The sequence below is a fragment of the Dendrobates tinctorius genome, unplaced genomic scaffold, assembly GCF_039654945.1.
Source record: "Dendrobates tinctorius isolate UK_male_01 unplaced genomic scaffold, ASM3965494v1 ptg000393l, whole genome shotgun sequence".
In the NCBI taxonomy this organism is placed as follows: Eukaryota; Metazoa; Chordata; class Amphibia; order Anura; family Dendrobatidae; genus Dendrobates; species Dendrobates tinctorius.
In genome coordinates, this window is record NW_027362059.1 from 413,033 (window position 1) to 425,546 (window position 12,514).

The following is a 12,514-nucleotide window of genomic DNA, read 5'->3' on the forward strand; positions in this document are numbered from 1 at the left end:
CTCTTCCAGAGGAAGTGGCAGGGTTGATAAAACCTGGGGGGAAAGAATTCCTATTACTGACAGTTTACAATGTCCTAGGATGGAGGATTTGTTAGCACATTGCAACAGAAAACATATCTTCGGGCATTGTACATCACACCTCCCCCCTTAAGAGGGCGCTAAGGAGGCATTACCTCTCGGTAATCTGCCATGCGCACCTCAGCGGGTTCGCCCCGGCGGGACAACCCATCGGCATTGCCGTTTTCACTGCCCTTCCTGTGTTTTACAGTAAAATCGTACTGTTGAAGGGCAAAGCTCCAGCGGAGCAATCTTCCATTGGTTCCGGACACTGTGTGCAACCAGCTCAGAGGGTTGTGGTCGGTTACCACCGTGAAGGCGCGCCCGTACAGGTAGGGCTGCAAACGTTGCAGTGCCCACACCATGGCCAGACACTCCTTCTCGATGGTCGAGTATGCCACTTCCCTCGGCAGAAGTTTCCGGCTCAGGTACAACACGGGGTGCTCTTGGTTCCCCGAGTCGACCTGGCTAAGCACAGCACCGAGGCCAAACTCGCTGGCGTCGGTCTGTACCAGAAACGGGCGACTGCTGTCGACTGCTCTCAACACTGGAGAGTTGCACAGGGCTGCTTTCAAAGCTTGGAAAGCCGCCTCACAGTCATCTGTCCAGTTGACTGTTTGGGGTAGCCTCTGCTTGGTGAGGTCAGTCAAGGGTTTGGCAAGGGCGCTATAGTCCTGTACGAACCGCCTATAGTACCCTGCAGTGCCCAAGAAGGACTTCACCTGTTTCTTGGTCCTGGGGGTGGGCCAGGACACGATTGCGTCCACTTTTCCTGGCTCCGGACTCATGGAACCCCCGCCTACCCGGTGCCCCAGGTAGTGGACCTTGCGCATGCCTATCTGGCACTTCCCCGGCTTGATGGTCAGGCCTGCCTGGTGAAGACGCTTGAGCACCTCCTGGAGGTGCTGAAGGTGTTCCTCCCAGGTGGAACTGAAGACGGCAATATCGTCTAAGTACGCCACGGCGTACTCCTCCAGTCCCCGAAGCAGGTGGTTGACCATCCGCTGGAAAGTGGCAGGGGCATTCTTCATGCCGAAGGGCATGACCGTGGACTCGTACAGTCCAAAGGGGGTGATAAAGGCGGATTTCTCCTGCGCCTCAGGGCTCAGGGGAATCTGCCAGTATCCCCGACTCAAATCCATGATGGATATGTAGTTGGCGTTTGTCAACCGCTCGAGCAGATCCTCGATGCGCGGCATTGGGTGGGCATCAGAGGTTGTGATGGCGTTGAGCCCCCTGTAGTCCACGCAGAACCGGGTGGTTCGATCCTTTTTAGGAACGAGGACTACAGGTGAAGCCCACGCACCTTTTGACCGTCGAATCACTCCCAGCCTTAACATCTCATCGACCTCTCGGCGCATGACTTGTTGCACCGTTTCAGAGATCCGATAAGGTGTTCGCCGTAATGGGGCATGATTCCCGGTGTCCACCTCATGAACCGCTAACTCCGTCCTCCCAGGACGGTTGGTGAACACGGGCCGGAAGAGTTCCAGGGTGGCCATCAACTGCAACCGCTGGGACACGGTGAGCGAACCACTTATCTCCATGTCCTCAATGGACCCATTGGCCTTGGCCTGGGCCAGCATGTCCAGGAGGGAATCTTCCTCCCCATCCTCTGGCAGATTGCAGACCGGTAGGACGCAAGCTTCACGTTCGTAGTGCGCCTTCAGCATGTTGACGTGAAAGGCCTTGCGCCTACCCCGAGCATGGTCAAGCGTGACCACGTAGGTGACCGGGTTGAGCTGTTGGTGGACGACGTACGGGCCTTCCCAGGCTGCCTGAAGCTTATCCGTTGGTACAGGGACCAGCGCCCACACCTTTTGACCCACCTGGTAGGTCCGCTCCCGGGCGTTCTGGTCGTACCAGTGCTTCTGGTCAGCCTGAGCCTGCGTCATGTTGTCATGCACCAACTGCGTCAAGGTCTGCATCTTGTCACGGAAGCGCATGACATAATCCACGATGGACACTTCTGTGGGGTTTGGCTCATCTTCCCAGGATTCTCTTATCAACCCAAGGGGTCCCCGGACTCGCCTGCCATACAGGAGCTCGAAGGGGGAGAACCCGGTCGAGGCCTGCGGAACTTCTCTGTAAGCGAACAGCAGGTGTGGGAGGTACCGCTCCCAGTCGCGCCCTTGGGTCTCAACCAGTATGCGGAGCATCTGTTTGAGGGTACCGTTGAAACGTTCACACAAACCATTAGTCTGTGGGTGATACGGACTCGATACCAGCTGCGTCACCTGCATTTTCTCACAGAGAGCCTCCATTAGGCGAGACATGAATTGGGGCCCTTGATCGGTAAGCATCTCCCTGGGAAATCCTACTCTTGAAAAGATGGTCACCAGTGCGTCAGCCACCTTATCTGCCCTGGTTGAAGACAGAGCTACTGCCTCTGGGTACCGGGTAGCATAGTCTACCACGGTGAGAATGTATCGCTTTCCGGAGCTGCTGGGGACGGACAGCGGTCCTACAATGTCCACCGCGATTCTCTGGAAAGGCTCCTCTATCACCGGCAAAGGAATAAGGGGAGCCTTAAGAGCAGGCCCCGCCTTACCCACTTTTTGACAGGTGGCACAGGAGCGGCAGTAGTGTGTTACATCTGTCCCCATCTTGGGCCAATAGAAGTGTTGAGACAGCCGTGCCTTTGTTTTGCTGATCCCCAAGTGTCCAGCGAGTGGAATCTCATGGGCAATCCGCAACAACTCAGTTCTGAACTGATAGGGGACGACCAGCTGTCTTTCCCTCAACCACTCCTTTTTAGGATCTCCGGGTACTGTCTCCCGGTACAACCTTCCTCGTTCCCAGAACACCCTCTCCTTATCAGACTTGGAGGTGGGCGTCTCGGCGAGACCTCTCAATTTCTCCAGGCTGGCATCTGAGTGCAGAGCAGCCTGGAACTCCATGCTGGAGGCTGCCAGAAGTGACGTCAGGGTCCCCTCTTTACTGGGACCCTCTGGAACCGGCTCTGGGTTCACCTCTGGTTCAGTCTCTCCTGTAGCAGCAGAGGGTCCAGAAGACAGTGCGTTACCTGCGATCTGGGCACTCTGACTGCGTGTGACAGCTGCTATGTATGCTGTCTCCCTGGGGATTTCTTCAGACCCACCAGCTGGTGCTGCCCTGGGCTCTACCTCCCCATCCACCCCCAACACTTTAGGAGCAGTGCTACTTATGGGCCAGTTACCTTCCTCGGTGGCACTGGTCAGCTGCATGGCATTACCTTCCTCATGGTCCCCATGCACCTCCCCATTCTCTTGAGCACCGTTGCTTGCTCCTGCCAGGGGTTCCTCAGCCGTCTCACTCCGCAGAGTGACGGGGCTGAGCACCTCGGTACCTGTGGACACATCTACCGTTTCAAAGAAAGGGTTAACGGGTTCAGTCGGCACAGATACATCAACATCATCATTCCTAGGAAAAGAATGGTTATCAGTTTGCTTTGGTACATTCACATCAGCATCAGCATCATACCTTGGGAAAGAATGGTTGTTAGTTGCATCATTACTCATCAAGGCATTAGCAGGTAACACATTCAGTTTCCCATCATCAACATCATCAGGGTTAACGTTACCCTTATTATCAGTTTGGGGAAGGGTGTCAGGGACATAGTATGCAACCATCCTCCCCAAGTCAGTCCCCAATAAAACATCAGTGGGCAGGTTTTCAGACACTCCCACCTCCCTCAACCCACTCCCGGCACCCCAGTCAAGAAAAACTCGTGCCACTGGCAAGGGACAACGGGTGCCTCCAATCCCGGTGACAGTCAGGGTTTTCCCCTCAACAAACTCTTCAGGGGCCGCCAGTCCAGGACGGATGAGGGTTCGTTCAGCCCCGGTGTCCTTGAGGCCTGTAGCAAGACGGGCCCCCACCTGAACAGGTTGAACGTTGTCGTCAGCCCTCCCAACCACACCTCCCACCAAAAGAACAGAGGCGTTGGGCCCGGGGGCCTTGGCTGGGGGGTTCTTCGGCCTATTCGGACAGGTGTAAAAGAAGTGACCAGGCCGCTGGCAGTGGTGACACAGGCGACTGTCAGTAGCCGGCCTGCTGTTGGCAACAGGGACTGGGCCTCCGGAGGGACGGCTAGCTGGGGCATTGGGGTTGGTTGCTGGCTTACCCCCTTTCCAGCTGGTGGCGACTGGCCTCCGCGTCTCGGGCTTCCGGTTGGCCTCGTGGTTGTCGGCGATCTGCGCCGCTTTGTCCGCGTTCGTTGGTTCGCGGTCCAGGATGAACTGTCGGACCTCAGCTGGGCAGAGATGCAGGAACTGGTCTTTGATCATCAGGTCCCGTAGCTGCTCAAAGGTTTCAACGGACAGTCCATGGATCCACTGGTCAAAGTGGGTCCTGAGTCCTTGCACCACATCACTGTAGCTATCGTGTGGGCCACGTTGGAGGTGTCGGAACTTCTTTCGGTATACCTCAGGTGTCAGCCGGTATTTGGCGATCAGCGCCTGCTTTATGGCGTCATAGTCGTCATCGGCTTCTGGCGGAAGAGAAGCAAATGCCTCCAGGGCTTTGCCTTTTAGCCCTGGGGTCAAGTACCTTGCCCATTGGTCTCTAGGCAGCTGGTACTGTCTGCAGGCTTTCTCAAAGGCTCGCAGAAATGTGTCCAAGTCCCCATCCTTTTCCATCACGGGAAAATGCTCTGGCCGGGGTTTAGGAGTCTGGACGCTGCTGGGCTCACTGCTTCGGGCTGTGGGGGCATTCCCACCCCGCTGGAGTACCTCCAGTTCATGGGCCCTCTGCGCCTCCCTCTCGGCTCGCTGCTCTGCTCTCTCAGCCTCCGCTCGGCGCTCAGCTCTCTCAGCCTGGGCTTGACGCTCGGCTTGGGCCTCCTGCCGATATTGCTGGATCAGCCTCACCCGCCCATCACTGTCTTCGGCGGGGAGTGCGTCCAAGGCCATTTGCAGATAGGGGTCCACCTCGTCCTGGTTGAATGTGGGGCCAGCGCTCAGGAGTGGAGCCTCTGCTGCAGCCCCATTGCCACTTGGGCCAACTTCTGCGCTCGCTGGATTCTGGTCGTTGTCCAGCTGCACTAGAGCCGCGATCATTTGAGCTCTGTTTTTGTTCGTGGCGTCAAGGCCTTGGTACGTGCATAACCCAGCAAGAACTTCCTTTGTCTGCCGGTTGTACCAAGGTTCTCCTTTTGCCGCCATGGTTGCCAAATAAAAGATAGAAAAAGAAAAACGAAGAAATGGGAGGGAATACTTGTATGTACACACAAATGTCTCAGAACTAGTAACCACTGAGTCTGTTCTCCAAAACCTATGATGCAGGATTCCCGCAGGAACCGTGCAGGTTTTTAGTGAGAGGAATGATTGCTCAAACCAAATCACTAATGCTCTAGGATTATCCCACCGCTCTGCCACCAATATGTGACGAACAGCCCACCGCCGTTCGTCTACTTACGGGCGACACTAACGGGGGTCCCGCTGCCACCAAAACGCGACGGACAGCGGACCCTGTGTCACCACTATGTCACAATCCCACCACTGACACGGGTGTATCAGCGGACGGAGGGACGTGACACAATGCCGGCACACAGCTATCACAGGCACCGTTGGGGCTTATCTTAGTTATCCCACCACCGGCACCATGTGACAAAAATATCCAGCAAGCTAATCTCGCTCTACAATTTGCCGCAGGGGGAGTTTAATTTGGATGCCCCACCACTGCTATCAATCTTCCAAGTACTGCGGGGATTTATGTATATCCCACTTTCTCAGTTCCACTTTGGAACTCACAGCTCTCCGGCGCCCCCCTTACCCTCAGGTCAGTCAGGGAACTGCACCTAGGATAATTGGTCGCCGGACGGGCTGCCTGTTGTGAACCGGCAATTAGGCTTCTGCAGTAAGGGAATTATCAATGCTGTGGCCGCAGACCCTTATTCAGCAATATAAGACCCTTCTGTACTGCCAGCAAGCCGTAATAGCCGTACACAACGCGCTGCCACCAGTCACGGTTACTTAATTCACAGTGTTAAATTAAGAGGGTCCGTGGCAAACCCTTTGAATTAGTAGCGATTATCTAACAAAGGCGTATAGTTCGATTCTTAGAGCATGGAGACAGATCTAAATAATTTCATTTATTTTCCGAAAGAGGACAGTGATTACAGATAAAAGTTGCTATAAAATTGAGACATAAAATATGTACAGTACAGGTATAAAATAAAAGTGGAGAAAACAAAGAGATTACACTCACAGTTCCATATTGTTCCTTAGGCAGACCATGCGGCTAAGGTGGGTGGAGGCGGAGCTGCACTTCTCCGCTCATCTGAGTTCTTGTCAGCACGGACTCTGCAGCTGTTCTGAGCTGGTTCTGCCAGGGAATGCCTTATAGACTTTCCTATGTGACATCACAGAGAGGTGCATTCTGGGTTGATCCCACCTCTCTTATCCAAGTTATGTTTTGGCTACAAAACTTAGATTAGCTATAACTTTATGGGAGAAGCTGGTATGGACTCATCAGTGGTATCATGTTTCCCAGCGTAATGAGCCCATCAAGAAAACATCAAACATCTATGCGATATGACCGTCCATTTGGGCGCAAATCATATCTCAGGTTCTGGACATCCGAGAGTTTTGCAACAGGCACCACAGCGAAGCTGGGTCTGCTCGGATCGCAGAAATATGATTTTTATATTTCTGCTGGGTATGGTTTTCACGGGACAATCCCTTATTGTTTTATTCAAACTCCTGGTTTCAAACAAAGAGTTTAGTTCCCGCACTTTTTTTCTCTTTCAGCTGAGAGAAGCCAAATGGTGTGAGGAAGATGGTCTAGCTAATTAACATTCCTGCTCTTCCAGAGGAAGTGGCAGGGTTGATAAAACCTGGGGGGAAAGAATTCCTACTACTGACAGTTTACAATGTCCTAGGATGGAGGATTTGTTAGCACATTGCAACAGAAAACATATCTTCGGGCATTGTACATCACAGCGACTATGGTGAGAGTTGCACTCAGCATGCTGGACTTGGTTGCTGAAAGCTGGATTCAAGCATGCTTGACTTCTTGGCAGAAAAGTTGGACTCAAGCATGCTGGACTTTTTGTCAGAAGCTGGACTCATCCTTGGGACTCTGTTTACTGAGCAGCTGCAACTGGTGGTGGACTCTGCTCCAAGGCTGCACTATGGTGATGGATCCAGTTCTGGCGATGGATCCGGTTGGAGGAGAAGATGCACACAGGTGGTGGGCTCTGTTGCTAGGAGAGTACGCAACAGAGAAAAGCTAACTGGTGTTTCCCCTGTTTTGTCATTTTCCCTCATGTGTGTGTTTAGTGCAGTGGTGGGATTAGTTTCCGCACCTACCAATTCCCTAGTGAGGGTTTAGGTCAGGACGAGCTAGGGTTTTTAGGTTCCTGTGCGTCGCCCGGTGCGGAACGTTAGGAGTGCAGGGACATTGGCTCAGGGGAGTGCAGGAGGTCTCCACTTCCCTATTCCCTATCGCAGGGCCCACCATTGTTAATGTTACCCAGGTTTCCCTTATTGTTTAAATTCGCCCCTTACTGGAGGCGGTGTTTCCAGGGTCACCTGTGTCATATGGGTTCGCCTTGCGGTACTCGCTGCGTCCAGACACACGTGACCGTGACAACATCGTAGTGCAGGTGTGCGGAGCACATTTCAGGTGTGTGGATCACATGACATCACAGTGCAGGTGTGTGGATCACATGACATCACAGTGCAGGTGTGTGGATCACATGACATCACATTTCAGGTGTGTGGATCACATGACATCACAGTGCAGGTGTGTGGATCACATGACATCACAATTCAGGTGTGTGGATCACATGACATCACAATTCAGGTGTGTGGATCACATGACATCACAATTCAGGTGTGTGGATCACATGACATCACAATTCAGGTGTGTGGATCGGTTCCCTGAAAATTGCCCACACGGAAAATTGCCAATTGCAGCATCACAAAGTTTCAGATCTGTGATATTTGAGGTGCACGGTGAGGATGATCACATGATATGTGATTAACTTGTGATTTACAGTTGATCTAGTGCAAAACTGAAGCTCTGTGCTTGTAGCAGTCTGCCATTATCAGCGATAGATCTAGTCTACTGTCATCTCTACTGATTCTGCCTTACGCCTCCCACCAGCCCAAACCAGCCGCAGTGGGATCCAGAGGAGCCATCACTGCCATCAGTACTCACAGAAGTATCCCTGTGTTATCTGTGGAGTTACATGGGACTGCAGGTCACATTTAATTCAGTGGGCTCCCACCAAAAGCAGTGAGCTGCTGGCAGAGAGAGCTGGTCCTGGAAGCCCAGAAGGCACAGCAGAGAGGAGAGATTCTGCCACTTGGACCACCGCGTGTACTTGCTGAGAATGTATGATACATTTTTGCAGTGCTGTTACTGGAGTCCGATGGGGACCAATGCGAAATTTAGACCTGCCCCCCCCCACACCACACACACGATGGTCAGATGTATGGGCCCCTGTAGTGTTCTAAATTCTATAAAGACGTGAATTGCCCCCTTCATTATGTAGTAATGTCCCCCATCCTGGTATATATACCCATCATCCTGGGGAATATGTCCGCATCCTGGTATACAGTGTCCCAATGCTGGAATATATGGTCTTCATCCTGGTTTATATGGTCCCCAATCCTAGTGTATATGTCCCCGTTCTGCCCCTAATGCATAATTAAAAACAAAAACAGTCTACTCCCCTTTCCTCTGCTCCCACATCTCCCAGTGTCTTTTGTAGCCACCGCACCGAAGCTGACATTGGAGTGTGCGCCATTGTCATGCGCCGCTCCCTGTGGCTGTACCTCCGACGTCAGCTCACAGCCACTGCATGCGTCAGTGCAGGGACCCGACGGGTCTCTGCAACACGCTGCATGTCATCTGCGTCTTCAGTGAGGATGGAGATCCAGCAGAAGCAGGCACCTGTACCCCCGTGCCTGCTCGTGGCCTTGATCCCTGGGAGCACAGTCATTACTGTGATGTACAATATCTGCAAGATATGTTTTCTGTTGCAATGTGCTAACAAATCCTCCATCCTAGGACATTGTAAACTGTCAGTAGTAGGAATTCCTTCCCCCCAGGTTTTACCAACCCTGCCACTTCCTCTGGAAGAGCAGGAATGTTAATTAGCTAGACCATCTTCCTCACACCATTTGGCTTCTCTCAGCTGAAAGAAAATGCGGGAAAAAGGTCTTTGTTTGAAATAAAACTTTAAGAGCCTGCCCTGCGAAAACCGTACCAAGTAGAGATATGAAAATCATATTTTTGTAACCTGAGCGGTCCCAGCTTCGAGACCGCGTATGTTTCGAAGTTCTACCCTGTCCAGAACATGAGATAGGATTTGCGCCCAAATGGATGGTCATATCGCATAGATGTTTGATGTTTTCTTGATAGGCTCATTACGCTGGGAAACATGATACCACTGATGAGTCCATACCAGCTTCTCCCATAAAGTTATAGCTAATCTAAGTTTTGTAGCCAAAACATAACTCGGATGAGAGAGGAGGGATCAACCCAGAATGCATCTCTCCGTGATGTCACAAAGCAAAGCCTATAAGGCATTCCCTGGGCAAACCAGCTCAGAACAGCTGCAGAGTCCGTGCTGACAAGAACTCAGATGAGCGGAGAAGTGCAGCTCCGCCTCCACCCACCTTAGCCGCATGGTCTGCCTAAGGAACAATATGGAACTGTGAGTGAAATCTCTTTGTTTTCTCCACTTTTATTTTATACCTGTACTGTACATATTTTATGTCTCAATTTTATAGCAACTTTTATCTGTAATCACTGTCCTCTTTCGGAAAATAAATGAAATAATTATTTAGATCTGTCTCTATGCTCTAAGACTCGAACTATATGCCTTTGATAGATAATCGCTACTAATTCAAGGGGTTTGCCACGGACCCTCTTAATTTAACACTGTGAATTAAGTAACCGTGACTGGTGGCAGCGCGTTGTGTACGGCTATTACGGCTTGCTGGCAGTCTAGAAGGGTCTTATATTGCTGAGTAAGGGGCTTCAGCCACAGCATTGATAATTCCCTTACTGCAGAAGCCTAATTGCCGGTTCACAACAGGCAGCCCGTCCGGCGACCAATTATCCTAGGTGCAGTTCCCTGACTGACCTGAGGGTAAGGGGGGCGCCGGAGAGCTGCGAGTTCCAAAGTGGAACTGAGAAAGTGGGATATACATAAATCCCCGCAGTACTTGGAAGATTGATAGCAGTGGTGGGGCATCCAAATTAAACCCCCCCCTGCGGCAAATTGTAGAGCGAGATTAGCTTGCTGGATATTTTTGTCACATGGTGCCGGTGGTGGGATAACTAAGATAAGCCCCAACGGTGCCTGTGATAGCCGTGTGCCGGCATTGTGTCACGTCCCTCCGTCCGCTGATACACCCGGGTCAGTGGTGGGATTGTGACATAGTGGTGACATAGGGTCCGCTGTCCGTCGCGTTTTGGTGGCAGCGGGACCCCCGTTAGTGTCGCCCGTAAGTAGACGAACGGCGGTGGGCTGTTCGTCACATATTGGTGGCAGAGCGGTGGGATAATCCTAGAGCATTAGTGATTTGGTTTGAGCAATCATTCCTCTCACTAAAAACCTGCACGGTTCCTGCGGGAATCCTGCATCATAGGTTTTGGAGAATAGACTCAGTGGTTACTAGTCCTGAGACATTAGTGTGTACTTGCAAGTATCCCCCTCCCGTTTCTTCGTTTTTCTTTTTCTATCTTTTATTTGGCAACCATGGCGGCAAAAGGAGAACCTTGGTACAACCGGCAGACAAAGGAAGTTCTTGCTGCATTATGCACGTACCAAGGCCTTGACGCCACGAACAAAAACAGAGCTCAAATGATCGCGGCTCTAGTGCAGCTGGACAACGACCAGAATCCAGCGAGCGCAGAAGTTGGCCCAAGTTGCAATGGGGCTGCAGCAGAGGCTCCACTCCTGAGCGCTGGCCCCACATTCAACCAGAACGGGGTGGACCCCTATCTGCAAATGGCCTTGGACGAACTCCCCGCCGAAGACAGGGATGGGCGGGTGAGGCTGATCCAGCAATATCGGCAGGAGGCCCAAGCCGAACGTGAGCGCCAAGCTGAGGCTGAGAGAGCAGAGCAGCGAGCCGAGAGGGAGGCGCAGAGGGCCCATGAACTGGAGGTACTCCAGCGGGGTGGGAATGCCCCCACAGCCCGAAGCAGTGAGCCCAGCAGCGTCCAGACTCCTAAACCCCGGCCAGAGCATTTTCCCGTGATGGAAAAGGATGGGGACTTGGACACGTTTCTGCGAGCCTTTGAGAAATCCTGCAGACAGTACCAGCTGCCCAGAGACCAATGGGCAAGGTACTTGACCCCAGGGCTAAAAGGCAAAGCCCTGGAGGCATTTGCTTCTCTTCCGCCAGAAGCCGATGATGACTATGACGCCATAAAGCAGGCGCTGATCGCCAAATACCGGCTGACACCTGAGGTATACCGAAAGAAGTTCCGGCACCTCCAACGTGGCCCACATGATAGCTACAGTGATGTGGTGCAAGGACTCAGGACCCACTTTGACCAGTGGATCCATGGACTGTCCGTTGAAACCTTTGAGCAGCTACGGGACCTGATGATCAAAGACCAGTTCCTGCATCTCTGCCCAGCTGAGGTCCGACAGTTCATCCTGGACCGCGAACCAACGAACGCGGACAAAGCGGCGCAGATCGCCGACAACCACGAGGCCAACCGGAAGCCCGAGACGCGGAGGCCAGTCGCCACCAGCTGGAAAGGGGGTAAGCCAGCAACCAACCCCAGTGCCCCAGCTAGCCGTCCCTCCGGAGGCCCAGTCCCTGTTGCCAACAGCAGGCCGGCTACTGACAGTCGCCTGTGTCACCACTGCCAGCGGCCTGGTCACTTCTTTTACACCTGTCCGAATAGGCCGAAGAACCCCCCAGCCAAGGCCCCCGGGCCCAACGCCTCTGTTCTTTTGGTGGGAGGTGTGGTTGGGAGGGCTGACGACAACGTTCAACCTGTTCAGGTGGGGGCCCGTCTTGCTACAGGCCTCAAGGACACCGGGGCTGAACGAACCCTCATCCGTCCTGGACTGGCGGCCCCTGAAGAGTTTGTTGAGGGGAAAACCCTGACTGTCACCGGGATTGGAGGCACCCGTTGTCCCTTGCCAGTGGCACGAGTTTTTCTTGACTGGGGTGCCGGGAGCGGGTTGAGGGAGGTGGGAGTGTCTGAAAACCTGCCCACTGATGTTTTATTGGGGACTGACTTGGGGAGGATGGTTGCATACTACGTCCCTGACACCCTTCCCCAAACTGATAATAAGGGTAACATTAACCCTGATGATGATGATGATGACGGGAAACTGAATGTGTTACCTGCTAATGCCTTGATGAGTAATGATGCAACTAACAACCATTCTTTCCCCAGGTACGATGCTGATGCTGATGTGAATGTACCAAAGCAAACTGATAACCATTCTTCTCCTAGGAAGGATGATGATGATGTTGATGTATCTGTGCCG

The 12,514-nt window shown here is 52.8% G+C and overlaps 1 protein-coding gene across 1 annotated transcript in view; it reads right to left on the reverse strand.

Moving 5' to 3' along the window:
• SLC22A7 (solute carrier family 22 member 7) overlaps positions 1–12,514 on the reverse strand; it is a 137,415-nt gene that overhangs the window by 50,101 nt on the left and 74,800 nt on the right. The window lies entirely within an intron of this gene.